This window comes from Emydura macquarii, unplaced genomic scaffold, assembly GCF_026122565.2.
Source record: "Emydura macquarii macquarii isolate MOO-44397 ecotype Brisbane River unplaced genomic scaffold, CSIRO-AGI_Emac_v2 contig_587, whole genome shotgun sequence".
Lineage (NCBI taxonomy): Eukaryota > Metazoa > Chordata > Testudines > Chelidae > Emydura > Emydura macquarii.
Genome location: NW_027130724.1, coordinates 11,119,371 through 11,140,000, shown reverse-complemented (window position 1 = coordinate 11,140,000; position 20,630 = coordinate 11,119,371). Strand labels below are relative to the sequence as shown.

At 38.7% G+C, this 20,630-nt stretch overlaps 1 protein-coding gene across 16 annotated transcripts in view; it reads right to left on the bottom strand.

The window, feature by feature from the left end:
• SOX6 (SRY-box transcription factor 6) overlaps window positions 1-20,630 on the bottom strand; it is a 480,108-nt gene that overhangs the window by 291,554 nt on the left and 167,924 nt on the right. The window contains exon 1 of one of the 16 annotated variants that reach the window (XM_067540717.1): window positions 20,158-20,199. The exons of the other annotated variants lie outside the window; for them this stretch is intronic. The gene's annotated coding sequence lies outside the window, so the exon portion shown is untranslated. Of the gene's footprint in view, window positions 1-20,157; window positions 20,200-20,630 lie in introns of those variants that run through there. 16 annotated transcript variants of the gene reach the window in all.

Genomic DNA, 20,630 nt, shown 5'->3' with positions numbered 1-20,630 from the left:
CTCAGTCTCTCAATCCATATTGCAGTAAGGACACAATGCAGCACCTTCACTCCTCAAGCAAAAAAGGGTTCTCACAGTAGTCCATGCTCTGGCCTCCTGGGCTGAGAGGAATCCTCCTCAGCTGAAAAGAATGTGGGACGGAGGACGTTAACAGTGGGGAATGAGGATACACAGTGAAACTCCTCAGTGCTTTGGTCAGGATGCAATGTGGATCATTCCAAGGACACTGGCAGAGGTCCGGAAAGAAGGCATGGATCGTCAGGGCTTGGCAGTCTAATCACATTTATTAGTGGTAAACTTCAGGAACTGTTCCACATAGCCCTCCCTCAAAGTTCTCTAGTTTCAGATACACACATATGCTTGCATACACTCACACCACCATCCTAGAGTTTTTTTTTTCAGGCTTCAGTGTACTGTTGCATACCCTCAGGATAGTCTTCTGCCCTGCAAGCCTCACAGCTAGACTCCTCCTCAGATAACTATCTAGGCTCTGCTACTATCTTCTTCAACCATTCACAACAGCCAACTGCACATTTAGGAAGACAACCTAAGCAGCTGCTGAGAAGTTCTGAGGAGATGTGGCCACGCAAACGTATGGTACCTCCTAAATTGTCCCTTTGAAACTAAACTAGATTCAAGTAATAGGATAAGGAGTTCATTACTTATCTCCTCTCCCTAAGAAAAGTAACATTCCCAAGGCTCAATAACACCAAAGAAACCATAAAGCTGGCTCTCTTCTGCCAGGATTAGATCTAGCAGATGCAGAGAGAATGATGTCACTTGACTGTCTGGAAGGAATGAGGTGGTAGTTGATTATTCTTTACACCCTATGTGTGCACACAAATTCATCTGCTAGTATGGCAGGAGTCCCAGAGGCTTTCAACTTTGGCCATTCAATAAACCTGAACAAGCAATGAAGTTTAAAACCTGTTTAAGTGACAAAACAATTCTCATCCCCAGTAAACATTTTAAGATAAGGAAAGGATAGTTTTGGTGACATGTAGGAAAAAAGACAGGAGATTTTGGTTTAAGGGTAAGATTTTTCCTTAACCTAGCTAGCTACATGCCCTTCATCTCAGGAAAAAACATCTAGTGAGAATCACTTCTTCAAGTGCTAGTCTATGGCCTTGAAAGCAGAGATCTCACAACCACGCCATTCAAAACTGCACATTACTTATCTTTCTTTGGGAACTTCAGGTGCAGAAAACTTGCAATAGATTTAGCTGCAAGAGCTTGCAAGTGCCCCGATGGATATTCAGCTTCAGATGGGACCACAGAAATCCCACAGAGGATTATTGGAATACCAGCAAATAAAAGAATTGAGAACAAGAACTGAAAATAGACTATAGGGCCAATTCTGTTCTTAGAAGGTAATTGGAATGGGATTTATACCTATGTATATAAAGGCAGACTCAGGCAAAGAGAACATGCGATATATTTTCAACACTTTGTTTTTTCTTGTGCCCTGTTGTCCAGATGTAAGCTGTGAAATATATCTAAATTCCTTAGTAAAGGAAGTGTTGAGCCAGGCGGTTCAGGCTGAGCTGTTGCAGTTATCACTCCATTGAAAATGAACAATAAATTCAAATAAAAGAGACTGTGTTTGATTTTGGATCCTTCTGAGTTCTCTTTTTCCAGACTTCACCCCCACTGTCTCGCTTCTCCCCTATCCTCCCCCTTTACTACACAGTTCTGGTGCCCTTTACTATAAGGGGTGTAATTCCTAGATTGTTATGTTAGAGGTTTAACTGATTCTCAGTGTTTTCTATGCACTTAGAACTTTTTCATATGTCTTTCAACTTACATATAAATAGACTTGGAGTCAATGATTATTTTTAGGAGTTTCAACAGATAACTGTCTCTATTTATTTCCAAAGATTTTTAATTATTTTCTCCAATTAAAATTTGCACTAGCACATGTGCAGCTGTACTAAATATCCACACATTTGGAACTTTGCCAGCACATCAAATATCTCTTTCCCTAACACCACTTCTATAAAACATATAACCTGCATAGTGCTCAGTTTACAAAAACCTATATTCAACAAATATATTCACAGCCTTCTGGCACAGTACCTCCTCCTAAACATGTTCTGAGTGGCCAAGTAATCTCAGCTGGGAGTCTCTCACTCCTATCACTATTTCCAATTTCATATCCTATATTTTCTTTCATGAAAATGGGTAGCTGTGTTCCTTTTCTTTACATCTCTGTAAATACCATATGGACGGAAATCACTGAGTCACCAGATCATACATTTATTTTTATGATATATTATGCCGTTTGACGTCATGTCGACATCTAAATGATATCGTTTTTGCTTTTTTATTTTTTGTCTTTGTTTTGTTTCTTGGTTTAAAAAAAAAAAGATAATTTAAAAAAAGCCTTTAGAGTGATGACTTAAGGCACTGACAGACATGAACATAGTATGCATATCTTTTATGATGTGCTGCTGAGTAATTGGACATATTTCTAGATTCAGATAATGTATAAAAGACCTCAGTATTTTTACCATACAGTTGAATATATTTTTGTAATTCCAGTCTATAATCTCAAAGGTATATTTTACTCTAGCAAGAAATAAAAGATACAGAATATATTTTTAGACCCATTTTTTAACAATTCATAATGTAAAGAAATGTGAAAACAAGGCCTAAAATGCAGCATACTAAAGATTAAATGTCCCCCCCATTTTGCATGGTGAGGAGCAAAAACAATGATTACCAATAAGATAGTATGGATATGGGTGCTGGGTAGTATAAGCCAGGGAAGGCTTAGCCTTCCCAAACAGCCAGACATGGCCCCGCCTCCTCCTGCTACGTCACCAGTGCTGCAGCAGCTTTCTGCCCTCAGACTCTCCCGAATACGGTGGGACTGGAGGGGGCGAGCCAGCCATTGGTCTGGATCACCCACTTGGACGGCCCGGCTGGTGCTCCAGGGCAGCTGGTGGCCAATGGGGAATCAGGGCGGTTGGAGCCGCTGGGTGCTGGGTCCGCCCAGCAGGGACTCTGCCCAGCCAGTGCTCTGGGGTGGCTGGTGCCGCTGGCGGGCACAGCTGGGGCCGCCCAGCCAGGGCCATGCATGGCTCTGACTGCCCAACTGGTGCCCAAGGGCTGCCGGTGGGCATGGCCAGGCCTGGCCAGCCGGCTGGTGCTCTGAGGAGGCTGGGGCCACCAGCCGGCATGGCTGGGGCTGCCCGGCCAGTGCTCCGGGGCCACTAGAGCCACGCGCAGCTGGGGCTGCTGGCCAGGATTTGGGGTGGCTGGGGCCACCTGGCCCTGGGACCACTCTGTTGAGATTTGGGGTGGCCTGGATCCAGTTCTGGAGTGGGGCAGAGTTCCTCCAGCTGCAGTAGAGGTCAGCTCCGGGTGGCAGCAAGGGAGAGGGCAAGAGGGGCACGGCCTCAGGCAGAAGGTGAGGAGACATAGGCTAGTCTCCCCAACGGGCAGGTCACCCAGCGCCTATTATGGATGCCAAAAGATACAGAGTTTAAACAAAGCATGTCCTTTTAAAAACAGGCAACATTTACAGTGGTTTGGGGGGAAATGATTTCCACAATAATAAAGCTATATGTATTGTTTGCTAAACTTTAGGATCTTTAGCGTCAAATTATAGGTGAAAACCTGGCCCCATTTTCTTGAATGTGTTGTAAGACTTAAGAGACAGCCTTATAGAGGAAATGCAGAGACCTTAGTACAGTAGGAATCTGAAGGAGGAACTGAGCCTAATCCAGTCATGGTTCTCCCTAGAACTCTTGAGATGCACAAGTTGCAACAGCAGCTCTGACACCCTTTCAGCTGCAGATCTTTTTCAGAATGGGGCAGAGGGCCACAGATCCATCCTCACTTCACCCCTTTTGAAGTAGTTAGCAGTAGCATCAACAAGGTGCAATGCCTGAAAATTCCCAACATGACTGTGTTGAGCCCCTTAATTAGAGGCACAAAGGGAAAGTGGAAAGGGGCGATGGCACCTTGAACACCAGTGCAGGGACCACACAGCTGAGCAACCCATGCTCAGTCTGCTCATACACACATTTACTCAGTTCATGTCATATGACACATACCAGAACACTTCACTTTGAAGCCAACCAAAAGATAGCAGATGGATAATATCTCTGCCACATTTCACTCTTTGAATAATTCTGAAAACTTCTCTTCTATGGCTGTCATGAGTGCTGAATGAACAAGGAATCACAAGTTTAACATTTCACATATCCTAACCTTTGAGAGGCAGGCTCTTTCTTTATAGGTTAGACATGTATATCATAGAAGATTAGAGATGTAAGGGACCTCAGGAGGTCATCTAGTTCAACCCCCTGCTCAATGCAGGACCAACCCCAACTAAATCATTCCAGCCAGGGCTTTGTCAAGCCAGGCCTAAAAACCTCTAAGGATGGAGATTCCATCACCTCCCTAGGTAACCATTCCAGAGATTCACCACCCTCCTAGTGAAAAAGCTTTTCCTAATATCCAAACTAGACCTCCCCAACTGCAACTTGAGACCATTGCTCCTTGCTCTGTCATCTGCCACCAATGAGAACAGCCTAGTTTCCTCCTCCCTGGAACCCCCACTGCAGGTAGTTAAAGGCTGCTATCAAATCTCTCCTCACTCTTCTCTTTTGCAGACTAAACAAGCCCAGTTCCCTCAGCCTTTCCTCAGAAGTCATGTACTCCAACCCACCAATCATTTACATTGCCCTCTGCTAGACTATGCATTATCTGGCCACATCATTTTGACCTCAGTTATATGCATTCAATTACACTGATTTTAAAGAGCCCCAAGTCAGTGCTGCCCTGAACATTGGGACTCAGGCAAAATTCCTGGCTGTTCCCCACTGACAGTGGCCCTGCTAACACTACTTCCTGCAGCACTGAAATGTTCCTTGAAGGTACCAACCATGTACAGATCCATCTTGCCCGTGAGAACGGATGGGTGCACAACATAGGGTGGTGTAGCTAGAGGCACACACAACAAGCAAAAACACAAGAGAAAAAAAAATCAGCATTTCATGCACATGCAAGAAACATACAGAATTGTACTTGCCATAGGGTATCACTCTCATGCTCAAACATTTCTAAATAAAATAACATCAAATAAAGATCACTTTGTCAAAGAGTAAGCCTGGTAAATTTCAGCCCAAAGTTTTAGAAAGTTATAAGTGATGGAAAAAAGGGGTTAGAATGGAAATGCTTATGTAATGTTAACTATAGAGGTTGTTTTACTTTCTTGCTATACATAAATAGAGGTTGCATTTTTTTTAATCATTTATGAAATATGGATCAAATACCCATATATATGCCCTGAACATATTTGTAACAGCTCCCCTCCTCAAAATGTGTGGATGCTTACCTTCTTACCCCCTTCTTCCAAAACTCCAACCTATCCAGAAAATATCTTTGTACTCAGCTCTACTCTACACCACGTGGACTTTGCACAACTAGTTCTTCACAGACAAGACAGCTCTGCTCTGTAGTTTCTCTAGTCTCCAAAGCAGCTTTCCCTACTACTCAAGCAGTTGGATAAATCTTGTAATTCACAAGGGTGCCCTCAGAATCTGTGCATTATACAATTTTTATTGCATAGATTCATTGAGATTTTCTTACATTCACAGGTTTAACTCTAAAATTCAGGAATTGTAAAATTATACTTCACTCAAGAAACATATGTTATGACATATACCAAGCACACCCAATATCTATATATTGTATGTATAACAATAAATAGAGGCACTAGTGCCATTCCTTAAAGTATAGATACATCCAGAATATCTATTTCTTAAATATTGTATTCAGTTTATACAACTTCCCATTCTCAAAACTGCGTTTAGTTTCTTTTCACCTTAAATCCACTAATTGGTATAGCCTGCATTGCTTTTAGTTTCTCCAGGAGCCACACTGTGGTGTACTGACATTATTTAAACCGCTGCCAATTTGATAAAATATCCTATCTGGCAGCACTGAGGAGCAGCAAAAAGATCGATGGACTGCTCAATTGGCTTTTTATCTTGGGAATATATGAATTTCAATCTCTACCTATCAATCACCCTCAGGGAAGTGATGCTTTCTGGAAACTGAAATCTCTGTCTGTTCTCGACAAAACAACTGAATCCCCAAGTCTATCTGCTCCGCAGGCCGCAGATATAAGAACAGAAGTGTCCCACTGCGCCTCCAGTATCCATCATCAATAATAATCATCAGTAAAACAAAGAAGAAAATGCCAATGACACAGCTTAACAGGTAGGAGCTGGGAGGCTTGACAGAACCAGCAGTAATTGGGAAAGCCCCGGAAGGAATGGGAGATAGTACATGCTGGGGGAAGGCAGCGGTGGCCCCTCCTCCTCTGAAAACTCTATCCAGCCATTGGCTAGCTAGTGGAGGAAGGAAGCTGACTGGCCCCTCACTCTGTACTTTCATTAATTTAAACCTCAGCCCAGCTCCTTGGGAACCTCTTGCCCCATATGACATATGGGGAGGGGGAGGAGGATAATTTGTGTCAAAGCTAGGTGTTTTGCATCTGCTGTGGATCTGACAAATCACTTTCTTTGAGGGTGGAGGGGGGGGGGTAAGGAAGAAATGTTTTCTGTCTATTGGGGCTAAATTTGCAGAGGCCTGACGGGGTTTTTTGTCTTCCTCACTTGAGGCACAGTTTGGTTAAGCAAGAGAAGCCCTTAGTAATTAGTAGTAGAACTTAGTAGGGATGTTAGTTCATCAGCAAAAAGGGCAAGCTCCCAGAAGTAAAAGACCTGGGATTTTGCTAATGGACCTTGTGCCTATGGGATAAGGGGAAACCTTGAATTCTGTGTCAGCCAAGGTTCTCCTTTCTTTTATACCCTCTCTTTCCCTTGCGAAGCAGGAGTGGGTGTTAAGGATTTAGACAGTCCAGTTTCATTATGAAGCTATTAATTAGCTTCTACTACAACTATTTTAAAAGTCTCTATTATTGATAAATACTTGCCCTGCTAAAACAGCTTTAATTTGGGGGGAGGTTTTGATGGAGGAGTTCTCTGTTTGATTTTAAGATTCTGAAAATTTCAAACAACTTTAGAGTTACAAATAATAAAATGTTGAAAACTTGTTCACATGAGGGAATTCATGCTTTAAGCTTCCACAAGCAATCAGCGAAGCACCAGACATGCTACAGAAATCATGCAAAATACAGGAAATAAATCATGCAACACCCATTAAGCACCCTACAAAGCACACAGTGGAGAGCTGTATTAACTGACTGTAATTTCACAGACACTAACATACAAAGAGCTTTATGACACACATGTGGTGAGAATAATTTTTTATGTATTCTTGAAACATGTTTGTCAAGATACCTAAACCTTAAACCATTTTGTTAAATCTGTCTTCACAGGAGTTGTATGAAGATACACAACATAACAAAGAGTAGGTTTAGGACCTACTTCCTTCTCATGAGTAAGAATTTGACAAAGAGCACAGCAAATGATACATTAATCCATTATGAAAAAATCTCCATGATATAGCAAGTGTGACACACAAAGGGGCCAAATCTGGGGAGTTGAGGAGATAACACTGGGAAGCAACTGTTTGCCACAGGATGTTCCCTTTGGCCCCTGACATATATCCAATTGGAAACCCACTTGGAAGTCACTACTGGAATATTACTCTAGTCGGTGGATGATACCACTCCTAAGGAAATGTTTCCATGAAAACACCAGCAGAGACCATGTGGTAACATGCGTTCTGGGAGCCATAAGGCGACAGTGGAGGAGAGAGCTGAAGGTGCCATGTGACAGACCCTGTGCTTCCACCCAGATGTTCTACCCCTCTGAGCTTACCAAGATTTGCATTAATTTGCAGAGGCAAGCCTCACCTATCTGTCAGGAACAACAGAAAGAGATTCCATGAGTGGCAACATGCTGACTTTGGTAGCCCTTACATTGTTCTTCCCCACACCGGGATAACATGTGGCCCCAAAGACCACAGTGGGAAGGGATATTTAACCAACTCTAGTTAAAATCTGCCAACCTGTAAATAATCGTCTTGTCTTTCACTTCATCTGATTCTGTAGCATTTACAACCCTTTACAACACTGAACAGTTTCTATTTAAATAAAACTAGACAAGAGTTCTTTTTAAAACTAGAGTAGAAAATATAAGCTAACTGTGAAAGCAGAGTGCATTTTCCCTCTATTGCCCATTATTCATTACTGTATCATTTTCTCACTGCATGTAGGCCCAAAAAAATAAACCCAACGTAAACAGAAAAGGCAAATACCTTCTGAAGGCCAGGCAAATATTTGAAAAGCAAAGAAGAGATTCCTCTTTTATCTCTAGATCACCCTCCAATTTAACATTAAGTGTATAGGGTCTTTTTTTCCTCTCTGTCCTTTTCTTTATTGCTTTTGGGGAGGGATTTCTCTTTTCTTTCTTTTTTTTTTTTTTTTAAAGGACTGCAGCAGCAGCAGATGTACATTTCATAGTTTATGGAATGTGCACCTATCTATAGACAATAGCAACGAAATAACAAAGGTCGAATAATTATATTGTGCCTGTTATCAGAGTAAAGAAAGAATTGGAACTATAAAAGAAGCTATTATCTGATAAACAAATGCAAAAAATGTCTTCATCCAACATGATTTTTAAACTCTGGAAACCACGTGCCCAAGCCTGCAATCTGATCTATGTGGGTTGACCTTAGTGCCTGTGTGGAGTCCCACTGACTTCCGCAAGAGTCCTCATGGTATAAGACACCACACCTTCATGGATTAGATTACAGTATCAAGACCTTAGACTGCATAAATATAGCACTAACGGGTTCTATAATTCAAAAAGACTAAAAATGACCAGTTGATGCTATGAGCATGCTTCAATGTTTAGTAAAATATCAACAGCAAATCCATAATCCTCTAGCAGGTTTCCTACCTGAATTATTAAGGATATAGAAGTTTTCTCTGAAAAAGTTATTGGGAGGACATAAGGCATGGCAGGGAACTGAAATGGAATACAAAAGCCTTTTTACCTCTAGATTACTGGTTCAAAATGTTCTCAGATTAGTACCGAACACAAATTACCACCACTGCATGGCGGTTCAGCGGTTTATGCAAACTGATTTGATCCAAGCCAGTTCCACATAACAATGGGAAAAATTTACCAATCACAGCAAAGAAACTAATAACCGTATCAACACACATACCCTATCCCATCATCCAGGGCAGAGTTGAGGCATACTGTTGGGTATGTGTGGGAAAGCCAGCTCTGCTGCAACATGTGCTTCACCTGTTGCGTGTAAATAAAACTTCAGTCTTTATGACAGACCACTTCTTTTTGCCAATGACAAACCCACTTGAAGACAAACAAAACTCTCCTAAGAGTGCCTAATGCTTTCTTAAACTGTTTGCAAAGAACCATTATTATCTTATGAACAAAATAAGGTAAGGCTATCAATAGTAATGTTACTGAGTACACAGTTTGTTCCTGGCAAGACAGGATTTCACTTTTTAAAAACACAGCACTAATAATACCTGCAATTCCAAAATTAAGCCACATCTTCTGTTTTATTGCTTGTTTACAGTAGTAAGAAGGGTATAAGGAGAGAGAAAGAATGAAAGATGAATACATAGATCAAAAAGAGATGAGTGAGAAAGTACTTAAAACTCTTTATTGGCTCCTTCCAGTCCATCTGCTCAAAAATGTAATATCAATTTATTTCCTTGTTTAGGTCTCAGTCTCTGAATATGCAAAACAGCACAAAATAGATATGAATACCTCAATGTACCAAAAAAATTCAGCTTAACTAGCTAGCATGAGGGACTGAAATTTTTCACAATAAAGGGACAGTGTTGGGTAGTTTACCCAACATCTTGGTTCTATAACAAATTAGAGGCTAAATGATGTAATCCTTGCTGAACTTTGTAAGCATATACACATGAGTGGCCACTGGTACTACTGACATGAGTACCTGTGGAAAAACTTTAGACACAAATAAAAGTTATATTATCCTAATTCATTTACACAAAACCTAATGTTAAGAGAAGTGTTATCAGTTTTATTTTGCATTTCAATGAAAACCATTTGCTGTTTGGGTTTAACCATTTCCCTGAATTATTTGCAAGCTATACAACACAATTATGCTAGTGCATGAGAAACATAATGAAACAGACAGCAAACTAACTACTAAATGCAATTTTAAAAAGTCTAGTTTATTTCATGATTTAAGCTAAGATAAAGACAAAGAAAATGAACAGTAGAAATAGTGAAAAGTGAATTCCATTTTAAAAATGCTCTGTTTTACGAGAAATTGCTTCATTGAACTAGGCCAGTATCCCTCAAGTTAAGTAACTTGTTTCAAGTAAGGGCCAATACCAGAGGTTTCAGAGAAAGATGCAACAAATACCTTAGTGGATAGTAATTGAATAAATAAGTTAGGAAAAGTTTCTTCCTAACACTTAAGTATCACTCCAATTACCTTTTCCAGACCTGAAGAATAGTTCTGCATATCTCAAAAAGTATGTCTTCTCACCAGAAGAAATTAGTCCAATAAAAGATATTACCTCATCCACCTCATCTCTTTGATGTCCTTGGACCAACACTGCTACAACAGCATTCCTAACCCCTTTCAGTTAATGGCTGGTTTGTGGCCTGAAGCATGAGGGTTTATATCCCTTCTTCTTAAAAAAAAATCCATCCAATATGCTAGATGTTTTCATTACGAATACAACACTCTCATACCTTTCCTTATCAGTTTTAGTTTTCAATTACATTACATGTGCCCTTCCTCTTCTATTATTAAAAAAATCAACAGGAGTGATTTGTCTTTTCTATATCACTCATTATTTTGTATACCTCGATTATGGCGTTTCTTTAAACTGAGGAGTCCCAATCTTTTTAGTTTCTTTTAATATGGAAGTATTTTCACACCAACTAATCAAATTCATCACCTACCTCTGGTGTAGCTTTAAATTTATTATATATCTTTTTTGAGATGGGTTGGTGGGAACCGAAGACACTATTTCAGGTGAGTAAGTACCACTGATTTGTATAATGGCATTATCATATTTTTAGTATTATTTTCTATCTCATTTTTTATAGCTTCTAACATGCTGCTCACATTTTTAAACGGTATTGCATGCTGAGCAGAGGATTTTATAGAGTAGCCCACAGTGATGCTTAAGTGTTTAAAATGAATTTAGAACCAAGCAGTATGTGTGAGTAGTTCAAATTACTCTATCCTAAGTACATTTATGCAATGTACCTTGCATTTGTGAACACTCATCTGACATATTATTATTAGCATCGCATATGACATTTGTTTTTTAAAAAATAAATGATTTTCCAACCCAACACGTTTCTTTTAAGCAAGTGTGTAAAATTTGCTAATGCATCAAGGGGCTAAAATCAGACAGAGGCTCAGATGTATTGCTATATGGGACTGTGAATCTGTGGACAATATTTTAATGGGTTTCTGTTATGAAGAAAACAACACAGAGACAACAGAAGAACAAGAATATTTGAGCAAAAAGGAATTTTTAAAAAAACAGACCAAAAAGAAATGGCTTTCTTGTGCCCATTCAAGTTGATAGCAAAGTTCCCACTGACCTCAGTGGTGTAAAGGAATAGGTCCTTATACATGTTCAAGCTGTAAAATGTACATACTTTATTATCCTGAGTGACAGACTTTACTGCTAATTCAAAACATTTGACAGGCAAGTAAGATTAATATCACAAGGATCACTCCTAAGCTCAGCTTTCTTATTTACCTAGGAAACACTCATAGGCATGTAGACAATGAAAATACTCTTGTTACCATAAATATATTTCAATTTAGACTTCATAAGCAATTTGTGTAGATTCGTTCACTGGATAATTGTACAAAAAAATCCTCAGAATGAAAAGCAGGTTAAAAGATATTGGTGTCCAGTAAGAAAATGCAACCCAAACAAACAAGATTAAGCATGTGACAGACCAAGAGACAATTTAAAAGGCATCAGACCCTTACTGTATAGAGAGTTTACTAAGGAGATAATGTATATGCCACTGCTATAAATATTGCCAAAGGAGTGGTTTACAATGCATTTCGCCTTGAAAACCTGGTAAAAAATAAACTTAACAAAGAACATCAGTACAATTGCTCTAATCTCTAAAAGCAATTATGTATATTTTAGGTAATAAACTGATGTGTACAATGTCCAATTTCTTATCTGTACAAAATCAGACACACAATAGGTGCAAAGTAAGGCATTACAACCTTTGGATGGCCAGTTGGCCACTTTTCTGCTAGACTTTATCTCTTAAATGTTACAGTGGAAGTAAAAATTGCTAAAGCAATCAAGACAGACTAGAGAATTCTAATCAAAGCTTACCTTATGTTTTTGTAAACTAAATTCTAAATATGTTAACTGAAGTTACATATTAATCTATATTACAACAAATCAGTTCGGAAGTTGAAGTGTGGGCTAGTGGACAAAACATTAGACTGAGGCCCAGGATAGTTGGGTTTTACTTTAGTTCTGCCCTGCTGAGTGACCTTGGACAAGTCACTTTCCAGCTCTGTGCCTCGGTTCCTCTGTAAAATAGGTCTGTAAAATAGGGATAATGACACTGACATTCTTTGTAAAGTGCTTTGAGATCTGCTCATGAAAAGCTATGTATAAGAGCTAGGTATTATTATTATACATCACAGACATGCTCTTTGGTTATGTACAACAGGACTGTCCTGAAACCTTGTGCCTCATTTCAATCTGCTAGCTAGCCAGGACATGTACACACACATACAAATAAATGTACAATATATGTACATATTTGTACACACACACACACACAAACTATGTAGACATATACATGTTCATATACACAAACCTACATATATTTATATATACAAATATACTCTTATTACATGGAAAGATAGACAGACATTCTATGGAGGGAAGAATACTAAATCCTGTGGAGGGAAGATGCTAAATTGCCAGTAATCAGGAATGACTGTTTCAGCTACCATAAATGGCAGAGGCATCTGAGTCATTCATAATCAGGCTGCATTACATACATTATATTATATGCCAACACTTCTTTAAATGAACCTGGTTGTCATTGTGTAGGTACATATTATAAATGTATACTTATATATACATGTACCATCACAAGGGTTGTGATCAGCTGATCTACTGCCATTCATTCCTTAGATCTGAACATCTGAGGCCTATTAGCAGGGCAACATCAGTGGAGCAGTGGGCCCTTGAATCTAGAATGGCCTTTCCATGATTGTTCTGTCAGAAACCCCATATGTTAACTTTGAGACACAGAGTTCATGGGTGAAATCTTGGCTCTATCGAACTCAGTGGCAAAACTCCCATTGACCTCAAGAGGGCCCATCTATGTATCTCTTCAGGCTTTTTGCCAGAAAGGATGTTGATGAATTGTATCTTAAATCTCCTAGATCCTGACTCTGCAAAGGGTTATGTGTGGGTAGATTTTGAACATGCACAGATCCCTTTGCAGGATCAGGACCTTAACTTACAAATTCTCCAGAGCAGGAATTCTGCCCTACTCTATGTCTACATACTTAATATAAAATGCCAAGTAAATATATAGTTATATAAATTATTGTTAATAAAAATAAATATTAATATTTCTGCCATTTGCTTACTGTGGGGTTGAGTCTCTCTGGATTTGGCTGACATTAGTCAATGAATGTTGTATGGTTTTAATAATGTATGATGATGTGCCCAGAGATATGGGCAGATTTTTAAAAATCTAAAAATAAACAAACAATTGCTGTGCTGTTGGTGATGCAGCCTTCATTTGCATGAGTCAAATGAGGATATCATTACTGATAAAGTAGAACTATAGTAAGGAGGAGAAGTTATGTTTAATTAGTGCAGATAAAATCTTATAAAAATGCTAGACAGTATAATAGCCCTCTGTCTATGTATGTTCTATGCCTATGGAAATGTGAAGGTAGTTTTTTTTCTAATAGTCACACACCCAAGGGCCCGGTATATCAAAAAGTGTGATAATTTACCAATTAAGATGTGTTGGTTGCATTCTTAAAAGGTCAGTGGTATCACCGTGCAGATACTACTCAGGAAAAGGCTCAAGAAATAATTTTCTGGCACCAAAATCTTTTCTAATTGGTTCCCTAAAACCTTTTTATTTTTAGTAAAATGGCTAAAATTAAGTTTTACAAACCTCCACAACAGATTGTCACTGACATTTTCTGATTAAAAAGAGACACATATCCTCTCATCCCCACCTTGCTTATGAGTTAGAGATAACCATCAAGTTCCAGACATTGCTCACAGTTACACTGATGCATACTGCTCAGAGTCATACTGGTGTATACCAGAGTAATTGCCAGTGAAACCTAGGGAATTACTGTGGATTTATTTCATTGTAACTGAGAGGAGAATCTGGCCCCAAAGGTGTATCCTCCTTGAATGCGGGAATTGTTATTATTGTTCATTATGATTGTTACAATAGTGTTATTACTGGGTACTGGATTTGTTGACTTTTGCATCAAGTTCAAGACTCAGCACTCATTTTAATATAGAAAATCTATGCAAGAATGTACAAATACCTAGATCTGAATCCCAACAAACAAAGGAGGCTTATTATTGGTTACTTATAAAACAGTGGTTCCCTTCCCAAGCAGAATTTAAAATGAAACAAAACAACCTTTAGGGTTTTATTTGTCCTTTACATTAAATAACACTGTAGATTAGTAATCAGGTTTAGCAGACGGCTGTCATGGGGTCACCAATAGCTACGTCAGGCTGCCTCAAAACTGGAGTAGCTGTAAAATGACAATAGTCTTAAATGGACTATAACTGATGAGAAATGAGAAAAGGAAACAACAAAAACAATCAGCAACGTTCTATAAAAACACTTTACAAAGAAAAACGTATGAGCCATTGAAAAGTCATAGACAAGACAGATTCAGCATGAACACCGAGATGCCATTTCAATTACAGCAACAAATGATAAGAGCCTAATTAAATAAAGATAGAGCTACCCATGAGAAACTTACATTTAGCCCAAATTTTTCACATGAAAATTGTGACGCACTCTCATTTTAAAATTATTATATATATATATATACACGGTATATATACATATATTAAGTAAGTAGGAAAGCAGAACGACTTGTTTAAGTGGGAATAGTTCTGTGTTTGGAAGTAAGCGTGGTCACGAGGAAAAGCTCCTTTTTCAAATAATGGTTACAGGCAGAGGCATGCACAAGGGGCAAGGGCAGAGGCAGGGCCCACCCCCCAGTAATACGCAGGGGCACAGAACTCCTCTGGGGCTGCGGCAGGATCTGACAGCTTCTCCGGCCCTGGGACCATGGCGGGTACATAGAATGTGCCCCTTCAAAAGCAGTGAAATTTAAATTCCTACGCATGCCGCTGGTTACAGGCAATAGCTATAACTTGCCTGTAGCATTTCTCACCAAGGTTTAAGCAGATGACTTTCACCCAAGAGTGGCAGACAGCATGTATATTCATATGCGACCCAGAGGTAAATATGGAGCCAGAAATGCAGTCCTACCCCAGGTAATGAAGAACTAGCACAGCCATTCAACAACTGCTATTATAGACCAGGCTCTTCAGCAGACTCAGTTTCCCTTCCCTCTAATTAGGTTTGGCTGGTGAATCTACCCTGTCACAGGTCCATTGGCATCTCTTCATCCACCCTTTGTGCTCCTAGTACACAGAACCACTGTTTGGTAGAGAAGACTCATCTGTGGAACTGCACTGGTGAGCGCCTATATACCTGCATGAGTGGTGTTAGAGCAGGTGTTTTTAACCCAAGGTCAAAATTTTTGGTCTGAAGATTCCATACTAATTAAATAGTTCCACAAATACTAATTCCTAGTTTCTTTTGAAGAAAGATGACAGTGGACACCACTAGATTCTTCTCCAGAGACTATGAGAAACACAGCAACACCCATCTACTATAGATTGCATAATCATTCTGTTCAGATAAAGAGGGAAATGACTTTTTTGTTAAATTTTACCATACTGTGGATGTTGTGCAACATCATGCTTTAGAATCACAGAACTGCATAGGGACAGTTAAAAAATTAAGCATATCTGATTGTTCCAGGACTTAGACCCTGAAAATGAAATTCCTTCAAGGAACAACAGCAATGTTTCAGAAGGTATGCCTTTTATGAAAGTATTAGGAGATGCTGTGTATGATGAAAAACACATGTAGCCTTCTAATAGTCCTGATGAGAAAAACTAATGAAAATAGCTTCCTTTGACAACACATGATCTGTTTAGTTTTTCATGACGGCTCACTCTTTGCAACAATTTAAAATAAAATCTTTTTCCTTATTACAGTACAAATGATTGTTCTAGCTCCCAGACAAACATCCTAAAAGCTTTCTTTCTGCAGCATTAAAAAAGAAACATATACCAAGTTTTTTTTTTCTTAAATGGACATAAAGTTAGACTCTTGGGTCTCTATTAAGACACCTAAATAAGTGGCCTTATTTTCTGAAATGTTGAACACTGAGAAACTCCCACTGAAGTAAGCCCACAAGTTATTAGGCTTGAGACAGTAATTACTATGACCTATGTCAGGAGGTCAGACTAGATGGCTATAATTGTCCTATATGACCCTCAAATCTATTGATTCTCTTTTTTCCTGAGAGAGAGAGAGAGAGAGAGAGAGGGAAACACCCCCACATACTGTCCTGAATCCTCCACTTACCGATTCTGAAGAAGTACACAAGTGCCAACCCACATTTGCAGAAGGTTGCACTCTATTTATCCTTCTTTCACTTGTTACACAATCTTGAAACTCTTTAAATCAGTATCAGCCATGATCTCTCTAAGCTGCTGATGTTCTAAAGGGACTTGATAAAAGTGTGGAGATAGTTCTTCAAGATCTTATGATATCACAAGGGCCTGAAGCATCGCTGAGCACCTGCTGCATAATATTTATCTACTTGTGTATCTAAGAGTTTCCCCTAATTGTGTGGATAACTGACCTGGCCACAGCAACTAGAGTAAGAACTCTTGAACTATGCAGCCTTACATTGAATCCTGTAAAATACTTTAGCCTACCCATACAACCTCACTGAGTTCTTGATGAACTGAAACATATTCTCTCTCTCCACTCATATGCCACCACTGAGAAGGTGTGTTCTCAAGAACTAAAAGGACAGACCCAATGTTTCCCTCAGCCATTTAAAAAAATAGAAATCCAACCAAATTCTCAAGAATCCCTTAGTCTCTCTCTGTAGACAACCCCTACAGGCTAAGTATCTCCTATGTATTCACACAATGCAGAGAGAAACAATATATACATCCATGTTCCACATCATCCACTGTCTCACCTCACTGTTCCACCCATACATCTTCCGGCAGGATGTTTTTCCCACATGCCACAACTAAAACACTGAAGTGGGATACTCACCATTGAAATCTTATAACAGTGTCCACCAGGGGCCTGGGTCCAAGACTTGCACAGAACACCATGAGCAAGTATCTGTACTTTTCAAACTCAGCTACTTACCCATTCTGAAACAGTCAGGAATCTACAAATTCACTTCTAACAAGAGATAAAATGAGACCATTGTACCTCCCATAAAAATCCTTCTACTGCTAGTCAGGGGACCATTCTTAGCCTGCTCCAGACTTACGTTAAAGCTGTTCAGTAGACAACCAGAAATCTTAAATTGGCAAAAAAGGGGAGATCATATCAAACTGTGGGGCCGTGATCAAGTCACTGGTTAGAGCATGCCTTCAGCTGGTTATACTAAGTTCTCTACAAGTTTGATAAAGTCTTTAAAATGGGCACTAAATGGGATCTCTGCTTGATGTTTTTGGTTTCCATTTTACACCGTTTATTTAAGCATACTATCTTTATTTGAGTTACAGTTAATTTACACTGGTTTATGGTTGGGGGGGTTGTTTGTTTATTTTAAGTTCTCGCCTGTTTCTCTTTAGTTCAGGCTTCTTAAAAGACGCAGCTTCATTAAGTTTCAGCTAATAAACTGAAATTTATAAAAGGTGTTAAATAGATTACTGATTCAAGCCTGCCAACTCTACTAGTTTAGCCAGTACAGTTCCAGATTTCAGTAATACATATCAATAATAAGAAATTAGAGCCTGAAAACTGACTTTGAAATCCATTTCATCTAATCAGTGAGTTAATATACTGTAAATTCCACAAAGACCATGTTTTATTCCTTCTAGCCTACCTAGTTTTGTTTTGTTTTTCAACATAGCTACAGCTTCTACTGATATCCCAACTAGGGCATTCCACAAATTCGTTCCCTTGTCATTTTGACTAAAAACTTTTATTATGCCTGCTGTTTCCTTTAGTTCTATCTCCTCTGAATCAGCTTCTTTTTTCCCCCTCAGTGTTTTTCTCAGTGTTTCTAGTCTTTCTATGTTTATCATCCTTATATGTATATATTATCCCTTGTATATATGTATATATCATCCCTTGTTCTCATCTGTGCCCTTAACTTGCTCTTTATATCTTAACGAGATCATGGTGCTCAAACTTAGGCATGGTGATCTCTTTGTGGCCTAATAACTCTCCTAAAGAGCACTAGGATAACTTCTTGTGACTTGTTTTGTTTTTCTTACTGATTGTTCAGTGTCCTTTTTTTACTTCAGTCATTTGTTGGACTCATGGCTTCCTGGTTCTATCCATTATTAGCAGCAGCAAGAGTTTGTGGTCTTGATTGATTCTAATGAGATGAAGCCCCCATTTAAAAAAAAAAATCTGACCATCTTCTGTTAACTGTCTCATTGCCTGGTAGGCCAAAGACACACAGCCATAAACAATGCATCTTACCAGACAAATTCAGCCTCTATTTTCTACTTTCCCAACTACCCTTTCTTCTCTTCTCTTCAATTCTCCTTTGCCCTGGGCCTTATCATAACCCACTTCTCAAAATTAAAAGGGAAGCTGGAAGGAGCATCCCACCTGGTGCTGACGATGAGCATCTCTTCCCTTCCACTTTACGACTCATGAAATATTAGCATGTATAATAACTAAAACCTCAGACCATGTGTGCTCTCAGATTGGGCTGTTTGTGTTTTTAACTGCATTTTGATTCTCTTATCTCTAGTCCCTTTGGTACAGCCTTCAGCCTATTTTATGGAAACAAGCTAAACATTTGGTGATGGTAAATTCTTTTCCACCAACACAGACACTAATGTAGCAAAATATAGTTATTTAACACAGTTCTATTAACAAAACTGAAATATTTTAAAGATGATAAATCCATTTATTTAATTAAGAGTGCACAATTTAGTGATGTGAGGCAATATTATTAAATACGTAGACTTTTCCTGAATTTCAGCACCACCATTTTATGCTCCTCTAAGATAATAATCTATAAAATGCAGACTATCGAAAAGGTAAGTTCATTCACCTATATCTAGCAAGTACTTTCCAGAGCATACAGTCCAGGTAACAAGGACACAGGGAATTGTAAATTTCCACTACAAGACAGAGAAATCAGTTTTAGGTGAAATTACACACAGATTGTTTTCAAATGATCTAATACTTGTTTATTTTTCTTTGTATAAACTTGATGGCACATTTTCCATATGCTCTCCTCCTTCCATCCCCAGTGCACACACTTTGAAACCCCACAAATGTTGGCAAATCAACATGAATTAATTCAAAATGTTTTACAACAAACAAATACATGCATCAATACTACGTGAACACTGGGGCCAAGAAAACATCAGGACTGGTAAACAGTTGTCTTCAACATATACATTTGCATAAACCCATACTGCCTGTAAAAAGAAAGATTATATTCAGAATCACATTTGACTTCTAACAACCCAGAACTTTCTCACCTAAAGAGAAATGATATAATCTTTCTGCTGGCAATTGTGCAGGATTCTTCAGCATATCACCCTAGAGCTTGTTTACTTTTTGTAATCTCTCCTTGTTCTTAATCACAATCCAATCATGAATTTCTAAAATATTTCACTATTTAATTCAATGGATCTGCTAAAAGAAATAGTTCTTCTTACCAATGTTAAAACAAACATTTAAATTTCTTTCATTCATTTTGGACTGTGGAAGATCAGTATATGGCGATTCATATGCTGACAGTACAACTGATTCAACAAAGATTCCCTCTAAAATTAGATATTCTCAAAGTGAAAAACAAAAAGGAAAAGACTTAATCTCTTTGAGAAGATGTCTTGCTTACCTGACTCTGCCATTCCACACCGACAGGCTGAACAATATTATCAGCTCTTCAAGCACTAATTCTTGCTAACTGGAAGGATATTTTCTCTCTTGCTGGATTAATAATCAACTTTCCAGATAGTTCATTTGTAATTCTCTGCTGTTTAACCCTTTGCATTGCTCCCATTTTACACTAAACAGTCTATATGCTTTCCAGTCCATTTTATTGAGAAAACAACAAAATAAAATGATGTTACATACCTGAAACTAGTATATAGTAAAAATAAGAAGCTGATTTGGAAGTTTGAGGACAGGTATTTAATAAACTAAATACATACAATATTAAAAATGCTTTCAGACTAAACATCCTTTATTAAGAGTTTGTTTTTGTTTTTTAAAGGACTCCAATCCCTTAAATTCAGTAGTCTGAAAAGACAACTGCATTTGGATAAACCACACCATCAACAAACCAAATGCTAGCAAGTCCAATGGCTC